Source organism: Euprymna scolopes, chromosome 25, assembly GCF_053919585.1.
Source record: "Euprymna scolopes isolate OS-2025 chromosome 25, ASM5391958v1, whole genome shotgun sequence".
NCBI classification, from domain to species: domain Eukaryota; kingdom Metazoa; phylum Mollusca; class Cephalopoda; order Sepiida; family Sepiolidae; genus Euprymna; species Euprymna scolopes.
This window is the reverse complement of record NC_136506.1, coordinates 3,834,894-3,847,087: the sequence shown is the minus strand read 5'-3', so window position 1 is coordinate 3,847,087 and position 12,194 is coordinate 3,834,894.

Here is a 12,194-nt window from a genome sequence, read left to right as displayed (position 1 = left end):
TAGGGAAGTGTTTGTCAAAAGCGGACTTCACTTTCCGCGCAGACCTGGGTTTCACCAGTGATACTGCTGATAGTGTACTAGGATTAGTGTAATTGTGTACACGTGTAAGAACTTTTCAGTGTTCGGTGAGTCTTCTTTTGAGTTTATCCAAAAATCCTTCCGCCTGCTCATTCGATTTTGTTATCTTGCTCATTACGTTGCAAACCAAGTCGTCTTTTTGTGCTTTACTTTTACTTTCAGGTTAGAATACTTGAAGTACTTGTAATCTGTTACTGTTATATAGGGGTTTCATTATTATTATTATTATTATTATTATTGTTCGTTGTTAAGTCTTATTAAAAGTTTGTTGTTGAGGGGTGTTGTTTTACTTAGAGAGTCTTATTGAGTGTTTGTCGTTGAGTCTTAGGGAGTCTTTTATTAAGAGGGATGTTGTTGAGAGAGATATGGAGAGAGATTGTTCGTTGCGTTCCGTGTTCGTGTTATGAAGAATGTCGTTGTTTCTGTTATGAAGAGATTGTTCGTTTTATAACGATATTCATATATATTAAAACTGTTCATTTCTTAGAGGTGTAGAGAAATATGAGAAGCTCTTAGAGTGAGGAGATAGTGTTCAGACAGTCTTAGTGTAGATATGAGATGTGTATGTCATGACATTTTATAACATATATATATATATATATATATATATATATATATATATATATATATATATATAGACATATAATACAATTTTCACTTTAGGTTTTTTTGCAGAATCACAGCACAAAGACGACGTTATAAAACACATGATGGGTTTATTTCTTCTCACGACCGGCCGTGGTTTTCATCATAAAAAATTCAAAGCTTCATTCTAAGTTTCACAAGTACCGTCTCGTTTCTAGACGTTCGAATCCTCAAACTCCCTCTGAGTTTCTCCCAGTTACACCTTTCTTAACTCTCAAGTTTTCTCAATATCTCTAGCACTTTCTATTTTCTATGACGTCATACACACGTGTTCTGGACATACGTGTCCAAAACGTTTCCTTTTTTTTACAAAAGGAATTTTAACCTATACTCAGTAACCTATATTTCCAATATGTTAAAAACATGTTTATTAAATTATCTTGTAGCTGCATTCTTTCAACTGAATTTTCATAACAAAATTGACAGTGCACATTCTCTTCTTGAAACAATTTTATCTCTAACCTTTTTTACATTCCATTTTCTAATTCTCACAAGTAATCTATTTCTAAACCTAAATTACGAGGTTCGAATTTCGTCTATTGCTATTTCATTTTCATTTTAACTAAATATCTCTATTTTTTATACTTACATGAAAAGGGGACATCCCTTATCATGTAACATGACGAATTATTGCGTTTACTTTAGAATCAGTACAAGGGGCAGCAATTATCAAATTCTTAAAATGCTCCCTTTGTATTAGTATCAATGTTGATATGTAATCCGCATGGCTAGATTGTTATGCACTAAGGTAGTATCCCATTTCAGAAGTCTACAATATACATCGTTAGCTTATTTTGATAAAAATATCCTCAATTATATCTTTTCGTCGGTTCGGAACGTAAAAGTTCTTCCACGTAAGCACGTATGCAATTTCGGTACCGCGAATATAATACTTCGATCGTCTTTTTTTTATTTGTGAGTAATTTCTCGCGGCTTGGAGTAGCATTCTCTATGCATGGTCAGTCGAATGTTATTTGTACCGTCGGGCATTATATATGGCAAACTAACTCCAATTCAATATAAGATTGCTACAATTATTTTCAGCCTTGGGTCACCATGCGTAAGAAACAGTGGTGATTTTAGAGAATAATCGATTTTTCAAACGTCGGTTAACATTCAGGTGTTTGTTTTCAGGCTATTTCTTTATTTAGAAGTAAATTAAGAGAAGCTTTTAAGTCAAGCATGTTATTTATGAAGACCTGGTAAAAGTTAGCCAGTCCAAGAAAACGTGAAGCGCTTGTACATTATCGGCAACAGCAAATTCGTTATGGCTTCTGCCCTCACACTCTTGGGGCGTCTTTAATTTTTATCAAATATAGGACTTAGGTACTTTATCTCGTTCATAAGTAAATTACAGTTTGCTTCTTTTACTTCAGAAGATTTAAATTCTTTTAAAGACCTCATGTATATGTTTAGGATACTCTTCTGCTGATTTATTGGTAATAACCATGTCGTGTAAGTAGAGGCATGTGATGTCGAGTCTGTCCAGCATAGACTCCATGACTTACTGGAAGATCACAAGAGCGAACTGGACCCGGAAGCTTACCTCTCAAACTGTTCATTCCCCTTTTGTGTATCCATGCAAAAAACATTCTTACTCGATATGGACATGTAGATATGCATCACTTAAGCACTCCAGGTCATTAAAGACCCTCCTTCACTATGCCGAGTTGAAAAATCTCTTTGGGCAAATTGTTATCATGCCAATAGTGTTGAAATCCATCTGGACCATCTAGATTAAACTTTTCTCATCGGAGAAAATTACATTCTCCCACTTTTCTTCATCCCAAGTCTGGTATTTTGCGACATATTTAAGTCGGTTAGTTTTCTGCTGTTAAAGAAGACGTGGATTCTGCAGTCGCTTTAAAGGATTGAAACGATTCATTTTCAGATGCCTTCGGATGGTTTTGGGACGACATTCTGCTGCTGTTTAGCTTTTTAATCGACTTGAGCTTATACTTGATTTTTTTAAACTTCTGATACGGCGATCCAGTGATGGGTTTATTTGTTTTGGTCGACCTGGACTCTTTTTGTGCCCCTATTGTTGTGGATGTAAAAAAAAAAAAGTGATGGCCGTTTTGATTCGATTCACTTGGTTTACAATGGATCTATGAGAGAGTTCAACCATATAAAGCTCAAAGATCCTCCCCCTCTCAAACTCTGATAATGGTTTCCCTTTTGCAATTTATTATTTAGTAAGATGTTTTTTATCCACTAACAAATTGCTTTTAGTAACCTAGAAAGTTTTCCGTATTCATTTTTCCAAAATTAGCCGATTTTATTAAAGTGGTCTTATCATTTTGGCCAGGTGAAAATGTTTGTTTTTTTAAAAAATAATTATTAGATCAGGGTTTATGTTTCGAATGAAGCAGATTTCATTTTATTCCATCATATTTCCCTTTTGGCAATGGTTTCAACCATTTGTTTCATTAAAAATTCGATAATATGCGTAAACGCTTACTTTCTTTAGTGGTCTTATGATTTTGACCAGGTCTGTATATATATATATATATATATATATATATATATATATATATATATATATATATATATATATATATGTGTGTGTGTGTGTGTGTATATATATATATTATAACAAAGTAGCTATATATATATATATATATATATATATATATATATATATATATATATATATATATATATATATATATATATATATATATATACAGGGTGGCCGAAAAGTCTCAGGAAACTCTATTTTTAATATTTTAATGCTGTTAAATATGATTGATTTTAATATTCTTATGTTGTTAAAACAATTTATTTCATTTATTTTTTCAGGTTTTGACTGACATCAGTGTATTTACTGTTGAGGAGCGCTTAACTGCCGCTGTTTGGGTTTACGACCGTATCAGGAATGACATGACAATGGAAGATGTTCGAAGTGCTTTCACATAAAGATTTGGAAAGCCCGCGCCATCAAGAAGTAATCTGTATGTGTGGGAGAAGAAAGTTTTTGAAACAGGTAGCGTTCTGGATCAGGAAAGAAGTGGCAGGCCTGAAACACGACAGGAAACGTGTGCTGGTGTTCAAGAATCACTACAACAGTATCCCAAGAAATCTACCAGAAAACATTCTGCTGAACTTGGAATACGAAGGGATACCATGATAGATCATATGAAAAAGGACTTGGATGTCAAAGCTTATAAGCCCATGTCGATAAATCAGTTGTCAGATGAAGATATGGATCGAAGAAAAGAATTCTGTGAGAAATTTTTTAAACGCTTTCCTGATGGTCCAAGAAATCACAGAAAGATAATATTCAGCGATGAATGCGCCATTTATAAAAGTTCTAAAAGTCGAAACATATATTTCTGGACTAAAGTAACCCCCTTTTACAAAGAAGAAGTTGAAAATAATTCTCCACATGTCATGATTTGGGCTGCATTGACATCTGAACATTTGATTGGTCCTTATTTCTTTGATGGCAATGTCAACCAGGAATCATATGCCAACATGATTAGAAACTGGTTCATTCCCAAGTTAATAGAACTTGGTATTAAGTATCGTGTATGGCTACAGCAAGATGGTGCACCCGCACATTATGCACTTCCTGTAAGAGCGCTGCTAAATGCAGAGTTTCCTGATCGATGGATTTGGCGCGGATCAGATTCTTTTGCTTGGCCACCACGAAGCCCCGAGTTGACCACTCCAGACAACTCAGTATGGGGTTTAATTAAAGCTCAAGTTTCTGGTATTAGATACGAAACCATTGATCAGCTAAAGCATGTGATTATTGCAGCTTTTGCTAGCGTATCAAGGAATTCTCTAAAAAAATGGCACAAAGAACCTGGAGTCGAATGGAATTGTGCAAGAACAACGAGGGCCAACATACGGATCCCCTAGACCACTAAATTACTCTAGTTGTGTTCTGCTTTCTTTCTAATAAAGTTCTCTTTTTTGTTGAATATATATGTTTTCTGTGTGTTTCATTAAAAAATACTGTGTTTTATTAAAAATACATGCATAGTGTCCTGGGACTTTTCGGCCACCCTGTACATATACATATATATATATATATATATATATATATATATATATATATATATATATATATATATATATATATATATATATATATATATATTCTTATTTTAATAATTGCTTAACAGCAGCCGTATAGCGCAACGGTTAGAAGCTCCGCTTGTCTTTTGACGATCGGGTGTTGATCCTGGTTTGAGGTAGTTTCTGATCTAGCCGCACTGATTAGCTCTGAAACAGCGAAACAGTATTGTATGTGGATTACTATATATATATATATATATATATATATATATATATATATATATGCAGAAAGATGAAGGGAGCGATAACACATGTCCCCACCTATACTAAAAGTATTCATCCTAAATTCTACATAATTATGCACGATCCTGAAAGTAAGCATAAACCGTTGTAAGAATAATACTAGCATTAAACTGATTCTTTTATTTGTTTATTAAACCAGAAACCATCAATGATTAAATAATGCATTTCAAGTTTTAGAAAAGTATGTAAATTTAAATTAATGACGTAACTTTCATATCCTTGAGTGACTATAAGGGAGTACCTTTTAATAATCTTAAAAGAAAAGTAATACGGTGTTACTGAAAATGTTAGACAGAGAGATCATCAACTGAATATACAGACGACTATTAATATATAATTGCGCCTATCTAATTGATGTTTTTAGTGAGCACGACTTTATTTCCAATAAATCAGTATTATACACATTGCTTGCATTTACAGAGTTGCATATAACAAGAGATATTCCAGATCTTCTCTTTTGAACACGGGAGTAGTCACTAAAAACGCTAATTCTCTGTTTAAATGTAATTTTCACGTACGTTAGGTAATCGAAGAATTAAACACATAAAAATTGGTAATATTTTAAATTTGGTAGACTTCGATTATTTATATGAACTGTCTTTGAAGGACTTTTTTTTAGATTGGATATTATAATTATTATGTTGCAGATCCTGGCAACTCTAAAAATATATTTATCATAAAATTAGCGTTCACCTTACACACGCATTAAGAGTAGAGACAAATTTTGAAAGTGAGTGTAACAGGGAGAGTGATACAACAAGGAAAACGTGATATACATTATATCAACTGTATTTTCGAACGCAAGCAAGCCAAACAGAAGTGGTGGTTGGACATAGAGAGCAATTTGTGCAGATGTTCGAAGGAAGCTACGTACGATTCGTCCATTAAATGTGAATATTTCACAATAAAGAGAGGCTTAGGTATGTGTGTGTCAAACGGGATGTGTCAATATCAATGGAAATGGTATTGTTTTAACTAATCGTCGCAATAAAAGACTAAGTGTAAAGTAATAGAGTGAGAAAGAACCCGCGCACATTGTAACTTGTGTGTTTTCTGCGTATCGACTCCTATCGTTTACTTTGGTTGGAAAAAAAAAACTACACAGCAGTGTATAGACTATTTTTTTTTTTACATTTGACGATCTTAACCTGCTATAACGATCAGTTCTGAAAACAGAACGACTTGGGAAAATTTTACTCGGCAATGAATGCGAAATGAATAGTGTTGCATTAAATATGGTGTTTACGAAAAAGTCAGACTTATTATGGAATAATTGATCGCGTTATTATTTGCAGTGGTGAGTATGTTTTTTTTTCCTCAACATTGATCATCGTTACTTCGTTTTGATTTAGTGTCATACCTTTCCGAATAATGGAGTTATGACTACTATTTACAGACCAATTTATAAAAGATGGGTTTAAACATAATCAAATTATGTTTAATCGTAAAAGCGCATATTTTATCCAACTTGTGGCAAACGAACTGGTGTCCACTCTAGAGGTATATAAAAGGTTGAACGATAAATTTCTCGCCGTATAGTAAGCAAGTACATCTTTATTTTAAACATTTATGGAAAAATATAAATCAAGTAAACAGATTTTATTGTAGAGCTGGGATCTATTCAATGTAGCTGAATTAAGCTTCAATAACAACTTCGATAGGTTTATAACAATGTCCGGAACTGGGAGCATGATTTTTCCACATGCGACGGTGGGAGCTGGGTGAATACTTGGCGGATGGCGGATGGCGGCTATTAGGCTGCATTTGGCTTATGTTGATTATGCACTCTACGTATGACAAAACGAAGTAGTCCAGCGAGATGAGGACCGGGGACGAGGGGACCAGTGGAGAAGTGTACACAGTTGTATCATTATTTCTGACGCCAAGCGTTGGTTTCTTGTAACTGCTGTCATACACGCGGCCTGCACGCTGCCTGCGCACGTCCCTCTTATTGCATCAGGGTATCACCGCACTCTTAAGCACATTCAGGTATACTTCGGTATTGACGCTCAAGCCGACTTCGAAGATCAGAAGTGTTTCGGGTTGGTCCTTACTTGACACCATACTAAGATCATAACCGTAGCTGGAAACTTCATTGAGCTGTGCACGCAGGTGTTGAACCGTCCGGATATTCATTTTGGAGGTGTTGGCAATGGTCTTGTTGTCATAACCTTGGTAGGTAAGAAGTATGGCTTGTAGAGCGGCACATCTCCAATCTCGCTCGTTGAATACTTTGTTACAGTCCACATATGAAAAGAGGCTCATTTCGCTTTTTGAATTTATACACAACTGCCCCACTAGTAGGCGGTGTGCAACAAAATAAACTGTTTTTTTATCAAATAGAAATAGAACCATGCTGTCTTTCCCACGTCCAGAATTTTATTGTTTCGAACCAGGAGATTCATGAAGCTGTCTGTTTTGGAACCCCGCCCTATTTTGTTTTGGGTTTTATTTCCCTGCTCGTCGTATAATCACGCATATTTTTACATGTTATAATAACTTTCTTCAATACGCATCTCTCTATATTCGTTATTTATTTATAAACCTAAGCTTTAAAAATAGGCTATACTTTTCCAACAAAGATATATCTGTCACTTATGGCTCAATAAGTAGATAAACATGACATTAGTTTGGCTAAATTATTGAAAACATTATATCGTAAGGAAATTTGACAAATACAAGAAAACCATTTAGCTAGCATGCAGGGGTGTCTGGACGTGTCAATGAAAGTCAATGAGGTTGAAATTGCATCTCTCAACCATTCGACCTCTTTGCATATAACTTGAACATACAAAAGTTATCCATACTGGTACCGCGTTATCCGCGCTATTGGAAAACAAGAATCGCATATCGAACTCATGTTAAATACAGGAGATAAATTAGTTTTCAGACAAATATGATGCTTCGTACGGAAATATGAGAAACAGTTTGGACAAAAGTAGTTTTCTTAATTGTGTCAACGGAATACAGCTACAATTAAATCAAAATTTCCCTTGAGCGCTGAAATAAATTAATTAAAAAAAAAAAGACTAAAAATATGTCTGCCTCAATTTATTTTCTAATTAAGAACGAGCTTGAAAATAGCTGATTGAATAATTATCCAGAAAATCGTCAACTAAGTTAAGAATGTGTTTTAAGTAAAGACGGCATTGCCTTCTTTTAAGGTGCAAATCATTTTAAGAAAATCAATGTATGGATATCGTCCCATTACGAAGAGAACATTGCAATGTTACCCACTTATACACACTGAACGCACACGTTGTTACGGTCTAATTTGCAAAATGGGAGAAAAACAAAGAATTACCTGATCTCACGGTTTCGTGCAAAACGTTTATTTCATCGTTCTTGTCTCGCGCGTGCTTCTCGTTGCGCTTCTGATGACTCTGACATGATCGTCTTCTATCTAACGTGATCCCTATCTTATTTATAGCATTTCATTGTAGTGACGTCATTTTACGTTTCGTATTTGCATACGCGCTTGTTATCTTTTTCACTATTGTAGACTTATAGACTACGCGAGCAAAAATTAAGTAATGACCACAGAACTATGAATGAGTAAGTATTCAAAAATGGTAAACATAATCTATTTATAAGTTTACATTATTTTAAGATATTTAACATACGAAAATTATTTAAGTACCAGTCTAAGTATGTTAAAAATGAGTTGTTCAGAATGTTCATCAGATAATTGGGATTTGTAGTATAATTTTGCGTGCTAGATTTTGGAAACAGGATTTAGACACAAGTACGTAGTTTCAAAAGCTGAAATGCCTTCATGGGAAAACTTTCCGAAACAAGCATATTCATCGGATAGAAATCATTAGTAAATGTAAAATAATGTGAGTGCCAGCCTCTAAGTCTCAATTGTAATTCAGCAGGCAAGTCTTCAATGACAGAACGTTCTCAATTTTACAGAGCATGCATATATTCGTGAATTGTTTTATATCAGAAATATTATATCGAGAAATCAACATTGAGTATTGAATAACAACTTATTGGTTTTATTTACTAGAACGTAGAAAATGAACAAATGAACTTTTTTGTATAAAACTATGAATTAGGCTACGCCAACAGCATATTCTTTTCAGGGTTTTGACTCTCGAGTGTGTAGCCGTCCATATCTTTTATCCTTTCATATAGAGATGTGGTTCTCGGTTGATTAACTGTGTCTAACCCTGTTGCATATATACCCGAGCGTCAAAACAATGAAGAGAATGTTCTGTTGTGCTACCTCTTATTATTACATGAGTAAAAAAATGTTCAAATTTATGTAATTAAGGATAAATCTGTTGCAAAACTTGTTTCAGAAACATTAATTGCCTAAGCAAAGGGATATTACAATCAGTTTTAAAATTTCTAAGGGCCAGTCCATAAATTAGCGATGGTTGTCCTCATGGAATCGAATATAATTTAGTGAAAAAGGGGCTCTATGAAAGATGATGATTTCAGATGCTGTGAATGATGTGTATCGAGGTATCAGTAGGGGTTTTAGACCACAATGATATTAAACAGCTCCGTTAATTTGCCCTACAAATCCTTTAACTTATGCATGCATATGTCTGCTACCATCCGTTGTTTTGCAATTCAGTTTTACACTGCCAGATTGTACTTGGTCAATTATTATTTCTGCTTCAGCCAAAAATCCAGAAATGTCTTTTATCTTTGCATGTTGTGGCTGATGCTTGTTTCTTGGTAATCTTAAACTTGACATTTATTACTCTGAGACACAGCGGGTGTAATGCGTCGGCAAAGCTTTCTAATTGCTTTATCTCACAGTTGTAACACGATCTTTCTATCGGAGAGTTTCCAACATAGAATAAAATGTAATTACGCAAAAAATACTGTTGAGTCTGCATTGAATCATCTGGACACATTTCCTTTGAAACTTTTGTTCGACATTTTTAAGAAGTTTACACCTGTCAATGATTCATCTCTCTTAACCAACATGCGCGCCAGAATAAAATTGAACGCGTTGCTGCTTTATTCACTCTACTTTCTTTCTAGAAATGAACAACATTTTCTTCAATAATAAAGTTATTTTGCAAATAATCTGAGTTTTGTTTCTTCATAACAATAATACATTGCTACATAAAATCAATAAACAATATTTCTGTTCTTTTTTTCTTTTACTTCTTCCTTTTGTTCTTGATTCTATGCTGACAGTCGTCATTTTCATTTCGTTTATGTTTCTGCTCATTGCATCAAATAAATATTTCCCTTAAAAAGAATACTGGGTGTCCGTAATAAAGTTTATAAACCACGGCTAATATACGTTTCCTATTCTAACATTTACGTTAATTAAATATTGACTGGGAGTTACCATTCCGGTTTTAATTGAATGTAACGTCCCAAAAGTGGAAACTTTTTCTAGGAAATGTTGAAAAGTACACTCAAGATAAAACCAGTAGATTTTACATCTTTTGCAAGGCAGGTAATCATAATAGCTTATTCTATGCATAAAAATATTTTTATATTATCTGTTCTGGTGGTTTTGCTTGTGAATACATATTTATGTTCAACAATTTTTTTTAAAAACGATCACTCTATTTTTACATACATCCATTTACAAAAATCATATTGGTATGTTTTTAATTTTAATTTTTTATACAGGTTCTGCCTGCCCGATTAAATATATAGCAGCCATATCCTGTCCCTGGACCATATTTTGGAGGCAGAGCAGGTAATACGATAATGATACGGATATACTTATTTTTTTGGATAATCCTAAATCATTGTTAATGTCATAAACAGCGCATTATTTTATATTGAATAATCAATACTTCGTTAATCAGTATAATAATTAATAAAGCCTTAGATTAAAGAAATATATTTCTAATTATGCATGGCTTCACTGAGCTGAGTGACCGCCGAGAGGTCATCGTTTAATATGATAGTAAGAATTCTTGATAGTCAGTAACTGAATGTGACCTTGCTGGAAAGATATGTAAGTTGTTTTTATATATGATTGTTAAAATGTGAAATCTAAAGGTGCAAATCGTAGTTTCTAGGAGCTTCACACCTCGCTAGCTTGGTCAGAAGCATTTCTTACTGAATTTTAAATTTGGTGTCATTTTCTCTTCTTCACAAAAAATTATAATTCAACCCACAATGAGACACATACATAAATACATTTTTATTAGTTACCCACGTTGAGCATAGAAAGTGAAAAAAGAAGTCCGTACAAAATGAGAACTATATTATTGTCTTTTTTTTTGGCGAATCACGTGAGTTGGTTGGAATAATAATCACTGGAGAGTTTTATAAATTTATTAAACATAAAACTCGTCGTTGCGATTTGCAAGTAAAAAACATTGTCATAAGTACACACCTCAATTGTTTATAAATTCTAACACTGTATATTTACGGCATGCAAATGAGTGTTGTCACCTTGATTTACAGAATATATTCAGACAAAGTGCTATATTCGCTAGAGTGTATATATACATGGTGACATCATCTTTTCTTACAAACACGGTTCCGAGTAGAGCATCTTGCATACACACTGTTCCGAGAGCGATTCGAGAGTTGTCGTAACTATTTCTATACATAGTTTTTGGAAGAACCCATTTTCTCACATAGATGATAAATCTTTTTCCCAAAATAACAATTGTTAATTGTTGCTTATACAATTTACAAATTGTATAAGCATAAAATAAAAACAAACTGTCAAAGGAAGTTAGCAATTGGAAAACTGCTTATTTATCATCGGAAACTTACTCTTTGACTTCTGCGACCTAATATCCGTATCTAAGAGAAAATAATCCAAAGTAAGAAATCTTGAAGACAACCAGATATATATTTCTATCTGAGATTATTTTCAACTAACCATTTTATATATCACTGGTTTACTTGTATTATATCTAATAGAAGATTTTAGAAGTTGACAATTGCTGGCAGCTTTAATATACAGGGGGCACATTAGACAGATTACTGAACATGCAAGCATTAGTGATTGTAGTCGTGATTAACTAAGATAAAAGAGTTGCTATATGTTTGTAGCTCGTTTGAATTGATGGCATTTTTTATGTCAACCGAATTTTCCCTAGGTATTGAACCGTGTTTTTAGGGGAAGGAATGTTAGAAGTGTTAAGATAATATGAAATTCACAAGAAGTCTCCAGTCGCATGTGTATGCTGGTCAGA